Source organism: Lepus europaeus, chromosome 13 (assembly GCF_033115175.1).
Source record: "Lepus europaeus isolate LE1 chromosome 13, mLepTim1.pri, whole genome shotgun sequence".
Lineage (NCBI taxonomy): Eukaryota > Metazoa > Chordata > Mammalia > Lagomorpha > Leporidae > Lepus > Lepus europaeus.
Window position 1 is genome coordinate 10,906,135 of NC_084839.1, and position 13,080 is coordinate 10,919,214.

Genomic DNA, 13,080 nt, shown 5'->3' on the forward strand with positions numbered 1-13,080 from the left:
ATTTTTCTGAAAAATTGATATCTCTGGTTATCCATTTTTACATCTTTTTCATTGTTTAGCAACAAATGATAATTTAAATATCTTATAACAAACTATATGTGTGTGCATATGTTCATGTATATGGATATAGATATAGACTGATATAGATATAGATGGTATAGATATAGAAATAGATGTAGATAGATGTCTGGTTCCTGAGTTAATCTAATACAAGGGTTGGAAAACTTTTATGCAAAGATCCAGGAGTAAATACTACAGACTTTATGGTCTGTACAATCTGTGTCACAGCCTCTCAGCTCTGTTGTTGTGTGTGAGAACAGCCACAGACAATATGGAGACAATGAACATGTCTGTGTTACAATAAAACTTTATGGTTAATAAAGTCTGAAGTTTGTATACTTTTCACAGGCCATACGGAGCTATTGTTTTGATTTTTTTTCAAACATTTGGATATTTAAAATGGAGCCTTAGCCTTTTAGCTATGCAAAAATATCCAATCAGCCCTACTGGTCCACAGGTCACACAGTTTTCAAGTCCTTGTTTTACTATGTTAAAATACGCACAAATATATGACTTCATCACAATGATTTCCACAGTAACAGTTCATTCCTATAAAGTGTATTAAAATGCTATCTTGACTATCTATATTAACTAGGTACAGTGATTCAGAAAAAAAAAGCATAGTAATTACATGAATTCATCCTCTTAGGTACCTACCCTAAATTCTCCACACCTAATTCCAAAGTTGAAAATTCATATTTGATGTGGCTTTGGAAGTTTTAAGAGTTTCTTCCCTGGAAAGAAACTTTGATGTGTTGGAGGTCCACACTACATAAACCGTATTTCTTTATGAGGAAGATGTGTGTGATCAGTTGGTCCTCTGTGCATGATATGAGCAAGTGAGGAATGCACATGACAGCTGTCCTATGTCTTTGCAGTCTCCTGTCTGGTCCTGCACTCTGGCACCACATTGGCCATCCAGTGCCATGTTACATACTCCATGGTCTCTTGTTCCCTACCATATGATCTCAGAAATTGACAACAGGCATAGTTAACCCTATAAAACTAGTCATCACCCAATCATTTGTTTTATGTGACAGATGATTTCAATGTAAATCCATTCTTTCAATTATGTGTCGCCAACAAGATTTGAACCATCATTGAATGAAGATATCTGAGGCTGCTTCCAAAAGTTCATGGAAAAGTAGAATTTCACGATGTTTATCCTGGTGAAAAAAGGTTTGATATCCAAGAGTTGATGTTCTTCATATTTTCTATGAACTTTTTAATATACTCTCATATGGGGGCCAGCACTGTGGCATAGCCAGTTAAACTATTACTTGCAGTGACCACATCCCATATGGTGCTGGTTCGAATCCTAGCTGCTCCACTTCTGATCCAGCTCTCTGCTATGACCTGGGAAAGCAGTAGAAGATGGCCCAAGCGTTTAAGTCTCTGTGCCTGCATGGGAGATCTGGAAGAAGCTCCTGGCTCCTGGCTCAGGACAGTGCAGCTCCAGCCGCTGTGGTCAATTGAGGAGTAAAGCAGTGGATGGGACACCTCTCTCTCTCTCTCTCTCTCTCTCTCTCTATCTCTCTCTTTCTGCCTCTTGTTCTCTCTCTGTGTAACTTTGACTTTCAAATAAATAAATAAATCATATATGAATATATATATATATATAAACACGATGATATGTTAATCTCAAAGACAGCAATTATTTGTACTCTGTATCTATATAGCTCTCTGCTTCTGTTTTAAGCTGAATAATGTTCTGTAGAGGGAAAGTTGCAAAACAGAAATCATATTCTCCTACATCTTTTCACCTACACTAAGTTAAGCAGAACCAGTTGGAGTTGGTGCTGTGATATAGCAGGTGAAGTCAATGGCTGCAGTGCTGTTACCTCATATGAGTACTAGTTTGAGTCCCAGCTGCTCCATTTCTGATCCAGCTCTCTGCTATGGCCTGGGAAAACAGTAGAAGATGGCACTAGTCCTTGGGCCCCTGCACTCACGTGAGAGACCCAGAAGAAGCTCCTGACTTCTGGCTTTGGATTGGTCTGTTTCTGGCCATTGTAGCCATTTGGAGGAGTGAACCAGCAGGTGGAAGACCTCTCTTTCTCTCTGTCTCTGTCTCTCTCTCTCTGCCTCTACCTCTCTGTAACTCTGCCTTTCAAAAGATAAATAAACCCTTAGAAAAATCATAGAAACAGAACCAGTAATTATAACATTTACACTGATTTTTTTTTTTTTTTTGGACAGGCAGAGTGGACAGTGAGAGAGAGAGAGAGAGAAAGGTCTTCCTTTGCCGTTGGTTCACCCTCTAATGGCCGCCGCGGTAGCGCGCTGCGGCCGGCGCACCGCGCTGTTCCGATGGCAGGAGCCAGGTGCTTCTCCTGGTCTCCCATGGGGTGCAGAGCCCAAACACTTGGGCCATCCTCCACTGCCCTCCCTGGCCACAGCAGAGAGCTGGCCTGGAAGAGGGGCAACCGGGACAGGATCGGTGCCCCGACCAGGACTAGAACCCGGTGTGCCGGCGCCGCAAGGCGGAGGATTACACTGATGTTTTTAAAAAATGGAATTGGGCCAGGTATTTGATGCAGTGGTTAAAACATCTCCATTTTATAATCACTCAAATGCCACTTGGAGACTGGGATTAGGATTGGAGCTGTGGGAAGAGTGAAGGTTGAGGCCAGCCTGAAGAAGGAAGGAGCTTTCCCCATGGTGTCTCCTTTAATTTTCACAAATATGTGGGTGTTCAAGCAGTGACCTTGTCCAAATCTTTAGGGAAGAATAGTGAGGTTCAGAATTGTACATTTTGTGAGTCGTAGATAGCTGGACCAAAGCTTTTGTATATTGTTTTGTTATCATTGTTTTAACTGTATTATGATTTAATTATTTTTGTACTTATAACTTCTTGTTTGCCTACTTCTTACACACTGGTTTAAGAAGAGAGGAGATTATGTGCAGGGTGGAAGGCAGGTGATCCTGTTAGGCTGGCCACTCATCTGACCAGTGACACCATGTGCTGAGTTAACAAGAGGCAGGTGATTGTGAGTGCAACAAAAATGGACAGAGAGATCCAACTAAAGGTCATTTAAAAGTACTAGGACTGTGAATTGGTTAATGAGAATTATATAAGAAAGATGATTTATAAATGTTTGTAACCTATGGGTTTGTAAACTTCATAAATATTGTAAATCCTGCATAGCTTTGAAAGTTCATGGACAGAGTCCATAAAAGTATACCTCAAAACATTCATAAAAATGGAATTAAAAATAAGTTTAGGGGCATCCATTTGCATGGCAGTTAAGTGCCTGAGTTCAGGCTCAGTTCTACTCCCAACTCCAGCTTCCTACTAATGTACATCCTGAGAAGCATGTGGTGATGCCAAAGATAATCATAGGAGATTTGTCATCTTTGGGATATCTGGGTGGATTTCCTGGTTCAGGGTTTCTGTCTGGCCAAACTGCTGGTGTTGTGGGCATTCAGGGAGTGAACCAGGAGATGGAAGATCTGTTTTTTTTTTTTTTTTTTTTGTCTGTCTCTCTGCTTTTCAAATAAGTAAAAATATTCAAGTATATAAATAAGATTTATACCTTCTCATGCAAAATACATTTATGATTTAAATATAATTTTATTTAAAACAATTTTATTTTCAACAAAATGATTCTAAAAGATTTTATGATGTGTGTGATTTTAAAACAACTAAATACAATATTTAAAAATAAAACACACTGTATTTAGCTATTATCCTACTATTTTGACATTCAAATTATTTTCTATTTTCTACCATGTTGCATATGGGCCAAATATGAAATGTTGTTGCTATTTAGCCTTCTAAATTTACTCAGCATCTCATGAGGACAAGGTGTAAGAGGTTTTGATGGGGTCTAATTTGTCCTAAATCTCTGAAAGAGAAAAGAAAAAAAAAAAGCAACTACATAATAATATGCAATCTGATCAATACATGTAAAACGAATCTCTGAGGCTCTCTCTTTTAAGTTCTCAAATGAGGAATTACTGATGACTGTTAGACTCATAAGTGTTTCTAGGAAAAATGAAAAAATTAACAATCTAGAAAATGTTTAATGATTACTTCCTTATATGCACTCCGTCAAAGCAAGATATTTTTCTTTCTTTGTAGTGTCAGCCTTTCAATACAATAAAATTATTTTTTTTCATAAGAGACCAACCAAAGAAAAAGTTCCCCTTCCAATTCTTTTGGTAGTCATTTGTATTTCTTCGAAAGCTATTTCATGATCCATTAATTTTATTAAGTTGTGTCTCCTTTTTATTTACTTTAGTAAGACTTTTATAATTTCATATAGGATTTAGCAAAAAATTTTTAATTTTCTTATGTCATTTATTTTTCATCTTTTAAAATACAATTTAAAATTATGTAAATTAGGAGTTATTAAAATGCATCTTAAACTTTAAAAATCCTTTATGATTAAATATTTCTCTATACGTTAGCTGATAAATGATCATATACTTGCATTCCATTTGTTGCTGCTATTTGACTGATGACTCTTTTATACATTTAATTATTGAGCATGTTCTGAGTTTTGATAATGTGTTTGCTTAGAGGAATATGTTCTTGTGTGATAACGTCATTGCCCAAGAATTTTTTCCTGAATAGTTACTTTCTCCAATGACTTATGATAATGTTCTACTTCACTTGTGTATAATGAAAACTTAAGTAATCAAAAGTAGAATAGGATTATGAGCTTAGGTTCTGAAAACACATGAATTTAGTTTCTTTTTTTCTTATTGGCTCTTATGAATTGGCTTTTTATGAAGCTATTTGCTTGTAAATTATAATTCCCTGTATTTCTGTTTTTTAGCATAAAACATTTAATATTTACTCCTAAAATATTTGAATACTAAATATTATGATGGTTAGCTGAATTCCTAGAAAAAAAGGAATGACTTCAAGATGTTATATATATTAATGTCATATTATATATATATGCCATATTATATATATAATGCCGTTTTATATATATATATATATATATATATATATATATATATATATATATATAAAGAATGGGCCTAGTACAGAATTGCACTATATAGGTACATAACAAGTGAATGACAGGAACAATGAAGCATGATGTCACTGATATTTATCTTGCTACAGTGAGGTGTAAAATAAACCAATGAGATAATATGCAGCTGATATTTAGCTGAGGTTCTATTCTAAGTGACAGAGAGAGAGAGAATGGATAAGCTGAATATAAAACATCTATTTATCTAATGTGCCTGGGAAAGAAGCATGTTTTTGGGCCCCTGACACCCATGTTGGAGACCTGGCTTGAGTTCTGAGCTTCTGGCTTTTGCCTAGACCAACCCTGACCATTGTGGATCTCTATAGAGTAAACCAACAATAGAAGATCTCTTGCTCTCTGACTCTCTCCTCTCTCTCTCTCTCTCTCTCTCTCTCTGTCTCTCTGTCTCTCTCTCTCTCTCTCTCATTCTTTCTTTCAAATAAACCAATAAATCTTTAAACAAATTAAAAAATAAAAATGCCTCATGGAAAATTCATGTTATAAAAAACCAAATGGATTTAATTTTTAAAAAATGTTTATTTATTTATCTGAAAGGAAAAGTTACAAAGAGGCAGAGGCAGAGAGAGGTCTTCCATCACTGGTTCACTTGCCAGATGGTGGCAATAGCCGGAGCTGCATCGATCCAAAGCCAGGAGTCAGGAGTTTCCTCTGGATCTCCCACCTGGCTACAGGGATCCAAGGACTTGGGCCATCTTTTACTGCTTTCCCAGACCATAGCAGAGAGCTGGATCGGAAGTGGAGCAGCCAGGACTCGAACTAGTGCCTATATGGGATGCCAGCATTGGAGGTGGCGGCTTTACCCACTATACCACAGCACTGATCCCGTATTTAAAAATTTTATGCACCAAAATAAACATCTTTTAAATCCATTTTCCGTGAACTATTTAAAGTACCTTGTATTATAGAATGCTATTGCTGAAAATTCTAAGTAAAGAGGTTTATTACCTGATTATTAAAATGCCTTTGAGACCTCGAATTGGCCATGTAGCTTGCTAATATTGTTGCAGGCCTGACTGAACACCCTTGCCTTTTGACCTAGCCTGATCATACAGATAGAGATCTGACTGTATGTGACTTACTGTGGATTGGGGAGGTCAGGAGGACCCTGATGCTGTAGTCTCAAGGTGAGAATTCAAATTACCAAACAGAGGAGTCTATAATATGGTGATGGAAAACAAACAAACAAACCCTTTCCAACCAGGCTATTTTGCACACAACCACTAGGATATTGCTAGTTAGTCAGCAAATTTCTTCATCTGGGTCAGTGATGGTTTTAATTTTAAATATCTACTTCAATTTTATTCCTCTTGTCTCTTACCTGAGAACCTTCTTATACCCACTTAGTGTATTAGAGCCTTTTCTTGGTAGCAATGCTTTTTGTCTCGATTTTTCCTTTAATACTCTGGAGGCTCGAGCAAGATTACCTGTAATGAATGAATCAACCAGTAGCAGCTGAAATATGTACCGCTTGGACCAGTAAAGTCCAAGTTCCAGAACATTTTTTGTTGTTGTTGCTTGCTTGTTTTTACTCATAGGCATGAGTATACTACAGTGATTGCATTAATTTGAACGGACTATTTCTGCTGTTACTCTGTCTCTATTTATTCTACTTCTCATTCCCCTGGTCTCTCCATGAGTGGACACACACAACCAAGATACTAAATTAGAGCGTACTTTGGATACCAAAATTAGACTGTACTTCTTCTATGTCTGATCTATTCTTAGTATATCAGTTTCTTGACAAATGGGGTCTTCAAATAGTTTATTATTTGAGATGTAACCTCTTCCATTATTTTTCTCAGGGTCTAGTGCTAAACCAGACTAGTAGCCTCATATGCAGAGTGGAGATAGTGCCTTGTATGTTGGTGTCCACGAACTGCTGAAGGAAATTCTTTTCTATTTATAGTAACCTACTTGTCAATTCAAAAATCAGCTCCTACTATCCATCACGTTCCCTATGCTCTATGTTTATGTTTGTTAAATGGGAAATTTATCCACATAGTGCACATAAAACTAATAAAATCTACAAACCCAAAAAATCCTTGAAGTTCAATTTTGGAGAACTTTAAATATTCTGCAAGACCTGTTTCTGTGGCACTTAGGCACAAAAAGAAGGTAAAGACACAATGATTTTCTTTTCAGGCAGAGTTAGTGAGAGAGAGAGAGACAGAAAGAAAGGTCTTCCTTTTTCTGTTGGTTCACCCCTCAAGTGGCCGCTACGGCCAGGGTGTTGCAGGCGGCACGCTGCACCGATCCGAAGCCAGGAGCCAGGTGCTTCTCCTGGTCTCCCATGTGGGTGCATGGCCCAAGGACCTGGGCCATCCTCCACTGCATTCCTGGACCACAGCAGATATCTGGAATGGAAGAGGACAACCAGGACAGAATCCGGCACCCCAACCGGGACTAGAACCCATGGTGCTGGCACCACAGGTGGAGGATTAGCCTAGTGAGCCGAGGTGCTGGCCTAACACAATGATTTTCTTATCTGTGTGTAGAACAATGCTTTTAAGTACTTCAATAACTGAAAATTAAATTCATTAGAGAATTCATTAGTAAATACTAAGCAAAATCCTGGCTAATTTTCAAGTTAGTTTTTACAACTATAATACTTATTGCCTCTAGCTTTCTCTATTCTATCTCCCCACACATACTGTCTGTTTCTTCTCCAACTTGTAGAAGCATGATATGCTTACTCATCAGAGAACCAAGACCTTACCACATTTTCTCAATTTTGTTATCTTTAGATGAAAAGTAAGCATAGTTCATTAAGAAGCCAAGACAGAAGTACTTAGATTAATAAAGAGAGTTTGAGTGGAAGGTATGAATACTGAAGTAATCCCTGCACTTCAGAAGCTGAAAAAGGTCCTCACTGAGTTAATTTAGGGACTCATCAATACCTCACCTATATGGTTGAAATTAGCATTCACTGATATTTTAGATAATTAAAATAAAATTCATATTATTTTTCTAGGACAGGCTGAAATAATCCAAACAGATATACAAAGTTTTCTTTCTTCATAAATTTGGTCACTATGCTCACTTGTTCATTTGAATACAAATAGAATAAAGGCAGTGGACATCCATAACAAAGTTGCCATCCTAGCAGTCTTACAAACTTGCTTTTACCAATTTCAGTTTGATTAGCAGAAGAAAAAAAAAAACATTGTTCTATTTTGTAGTTCTCCAGGTGATTCATTGGATTAAAAAACTCAAATGTTCTTATAGTTGTAGATGTCTAGAGATTCTCAAATAATAGATTAGATTAAAGAGGTCACATAAATTATAGTAATCACAGATACACTAATTCTGTGCACTCAATGACAATTACAAAATAAATATATAATTTACCCTAAATGATGTGGCCCACAGACACCATTGAGATGAAAAGCGTGCATGGATATAACTTTAAAAACTTAAAATTATCCCATATAAATCCATTCTTAAAATATGTAGCATTGTGCTTTAAGACCTAAAGTGACCTCATGAAGAAAGTCTGTTATTGAATCTTTATTAGAATAACTCACTGAATCCTACAACAGTCTTTTCAGTATTCCCACATTACCAGTTAATGAGCCTAATGGAAAAGGCTACTTATCTGTACAAGCCCTCAGGGCAATCAATAGAACTGTGATTCTAAGATTCCCAGGAGTTCCTAACTATCAAGTACACACTTCAGAGTGGAAAATTATTTACAGGCTTCTTGAGATATCAGTAGATAAAGGCAGTCAGTATTCATTTGCTTTTGGTTGACTGTGACTTAGGTGTTTATGGAAATTCCCTCATGTTTTTCTCAACATACAAATAAAATGATGTCTAATTAAAAAGCCACAGATTTAATTTTGATTAAGGATCCACCTTCAAATTATATGTAGACAGTTTACTGCTGTGCTCAGGACAAATCATACATCACTCAAGAAGATCTGCTAAAGGACACAAAGCATGCAAAGAAAAGTTGTGAATCCATAGAAAAACTTTGCACTATTTGGGTCATGATCTCAGAAGATAAAGATTACGCCTTCTGTGAGAGGGCAGATTATTCAATTGTGCTTGACTCTTGAGTACAAACTAAAACTTGTTTGGCATCAATTTTATTTTTTGAGATTTTTTGAGATCTATTTTCAATTAACTTTGACACATACAATTAACTCTACACTAAGTAAAGGGTTCACCAAATAGTATGAAAAAAAAAATATTCCTTAACAGTCAAGACAAGGGCTTTTCAAAGTCATTGAATCTCAGTGTTCATTACACACATAGATTACATTTTAGGTGCTCTATTAGTTATCAAGATCATGGAGAACATATGGTATTTGTCCTATTGAGATTAGCTTATCTCACTAAGTATGATATTTTCCAAGGTTTTTTTTTTTTTTTTTTTTGGATAGGCAGAGTTAGTGAGAGAGACAGAGAGAAAGGTCTTCCTTTTTCTGTTGGTTCACCCCACAAGTGGCCGCCACGGCTTGTGTGTTGTGGCCAGCACACTGCGCCAATCTGAAGCCAGGAGCCAGGCTCTTCCTCGGTCTCCCATGTGGGTGCAGGGCCCAAGGACCTGGGCCATCCTCTACTGCACTCCGGGGCCACAGGATATTTTCCAGTTTTAACCATTTTGTTGCGAATGACAGGATTTAGTTTTTTTTTAACTGCTGTGTAGTATTCCATGGTATATATGTCCTATAATTTCTTTATCAAGGCTTGAGTTGACAGTCATTTGGGAAGATTTCATATTTTAGCTATTCTGAATTGCGCTGCAATAAACATGGAGGTACAGATAATTCTTTCATATACTGACTTCATATCCCTTGGGTGAATTCCCAGGAGTGGGGTGGCTGGTCATATAGATAGGTCTATATTCAGATTTCTGAAGTATTTACATACTGTCTTCCATAGTGACTTTACCAGTTTACATTCCCACCAACAGTGGATTAGGGTACCTTTCTCTCCACATCCACACCAGAATTTGTTGTTTGTTGATTTCTGTATGAAAGCCATTCTAACTGGAGTGAGGTGAAACCTCATTGTGGTTTTGAATTACATTTCCCTGAGGGCTAATGATCCTGAACATTTTTCATGTGTCTGTTGGCCATTTGGATTTCCTCTTTTGAAAAATGCCTGTTTAAGTCCTTTGCCCATTTCTTCACTGGGTTTTTTGTTTTGTTGTTGTTGAGTTTCTTCAACTCTTCACATATGGTGGTTATCAATCCATTATCAGTTATATAGTTTACAAATATTTTCTCCATTCTGTCAGTTGCCTCTTCACTTTGCTGTGTTTCTTTTTCAGTACAAAAGCTTCTCAAGTTGATGTAATCTCATTTGTCAATTTTGGCTTTGATTGCCTGTACCACTGTTGTCTTTTCTAAGAAGCCTTTGCTGGTGCCAATGCTTTGCAGGGTTTCTCCAATGTTTTCAAATAATTTGATAGTATCAGGTTGAACATTGGGGTCTTTAATCAATTTTGAGGGGATTTTTGTATAAAGTATAATATAGGGGTCTTGCATCATACTTTTGCATGTGGACATTCAGTTTTCGCAGCACCATTTGTTGAAGAGACTATCCATGCTCCAGAGAATGATTTTACCTCCTTTGTTAAAGACAAGTTATTTGTAGATGTGTGGGTTGATTTCTGGTGTTTCTATTCTGTTCCATTGGTCTATCCATCTGTTTTTGTACCAGTGCCAGACTCTTTTGATTATAATTGTCCTGTAGTATGTCTTGAAATCTGGTATTGTGATGACCCCAGTTTTGTTTTTGTTGTGTAATATTATGGGGTCGTCTGTGTTTCCATATTAATTTCAGCATTGTATTCTCTATATCTGAGAAGAATTTACTTGGTATATTTGTTTGGTATTGCATTGAAACTGTAAATTGTTTTAGATAGTAGGGATATCCTGATAATATTGACTACTCCAATCCATGAACATGGAAGATTTTAATTTCTTTTTGTGTCTTCTTCTACTTCTTTCTTTAATGTTATGTAATTATCATCCTGAAGATTTTTGAAATCCTTGGTTAAATTTATTCCAAGGTATTTCATTTTTTTTGCAGCTACTATGAATGGATTTATCCCAGAAGTTCTTTCTTAGCCATGGCATTGTCTGTGCATAAAAAGGTTATTGATTTTTGTGTGTTGATTTTATATCCTACTACTTTACCAAACTCTTCCATGAGTTCCAGTAGTCTCTTAGTGGAGTCTTTGGATCCCTTATATATAGAATCATGCCTTCTAAAAATAGGAATAGTTTGACTTCCTCCTTTCCAACTTGTATTGTTTTGATTACTTTTTCTTGCCTAATGGCTCTGTTTAAAACTTTAAGGACTATATTGGATAGCAATGGTGAGAGTGGACATCCTTGTCTGGTTCCAGATTTCAGTAGTAATGCTTCCAAATTCAGTAGAATTTGGCTGTGTGTTTGTCATAAATTGCCTTGATTACGTTGAGGAATGTTCCTGCTATATCCAAGTTTCTTAATGTTTTCATCATGAAATGGTGTTTTATTTTATCAAATGCTCTCCCTGCATCTATTTAGGAAACAATATGGTTTTGTTCCTTCTTTTGTTAATGTAATATATCACATTGATTGATTTGCAAATGTTGAACCATCCTTGCATAACAGAGATAAATCCCACTTGGTTCAGGTGTATATTCCTTTATATGTGTTGTTGAATTAGATTGGCTAGTATTTTGTTGAGGATTTTTGTGTCTATGTTCATCAAGGAAATTGGTCTGTAGTTCTCTTTCTCTGATGTATTTTTTTTTCAAGTTTAGAAATTAAGAGGTTGCTGGCTTCATAGAAGGATGTTGTGAAGATTCATTCCCTTCTAATTGTTTGGAATAGCTTGAGAGGAATTAGAGTTAGTTCTTTAAATGTCTGGTAGGATTCAGCAGTGAAGCCATCAAGTCCTGGGCTTTTCTATGCCTAGAGAGTCTTTATTAATAATTCAATTTCTGTCTTGGTTATTGGTCTGTTTAGGTTTTCCATGTCTTCATAGCTCAATGTAGTTAGGTTGTATGTATCCAGGATTCTATTCATTTCTTCTAAGTTTCTCAATTTGTTGGCATACTGTGCTTTGTAGTAATTTATGATGATCCTTCCAATTTCTGTGTTGTTTGCTGTTATATTTCCTTTCTCATCTCTAATTTTGTTATTTTGTTGATATGGGACTTCTCCCTTTTTTTTTTTTTGGTAGGTCTCTCAGCAGTTGCTGAATAAAGTATGTTATATTTTGTCCTGCAATTGGAATGTGTTTAATACAGACGCCAATCACATACCCTTCAGCCACAGGAATGACATGCGTGACACCATCTCCACTGTCTATTACCGTACCAGTCAATGTCCATTCTCCTACTTGTCTTGAGGTCCAGGATGCCACTAAGGCAAGAACAGCCTGTACAGCAATGTACAAGCCTGGAACATTGAAAGACTCGACTATTATTTCAGCAGTATATTCCCTGTTCTCTGGAGTATTCAGTGGAGGTTCAGTCAAAAGAAAATAATGGTCTTCAGGTTCTGCCCTTAAATATTTAAAGATCACTTGTTCCATTAACCTTTTCATCAAATCCCAAACTTCAACTATACCATGTGAATTGGCCACTTCATTGCATATGTAGGTTTTTCTCTTGCTTCATCACCAATGAAGTAGTCTAGGTCATCAATGACTTTCATCACCCACCTTTGAGCTTGATCACCCACTTTTGCTGACTCCTTAATAGCAATACTGGAAGGGACGATAAACTGTGGTTCAGCATATCCTAGTTTTGAATACTCCATGCCACAGTCCACCATACAGGCCAGCAGCTATCCCACCATCTTCCTCCTTGCCTGTTGCTGCTGCTGCTGCCACCGTCTGCTCCATGCTGGTTGGGGCCAGGGATTGATAGCAGGATATGGGAACTCTCTGACCATCTACAGCTGGGCTGCCCTCTTCATCTGGGGTGGGGCGGAAGCTGGCAAGCTGAAGCTGATTTATTTTCTAATTTAAATTATTTCTTTTCTCCTACTTATTTTACTTT

At 36.9% G+C, this 13,080-nt stretch overlaps 1 pseudogene; it reads right to left on the reverse strand.

Annotated features, from left to right (window-relative positions):
* Positions 1-12,212: 12,212 nt before the first annotated feature.
* LOC133772284 (actin-related protein 3-like) lies at positions 12,213-12,853 on the reverse strand (annotated as a pseudogene).
* Positions 12,854-13,080: the final 227 nt, after the last annotated feature.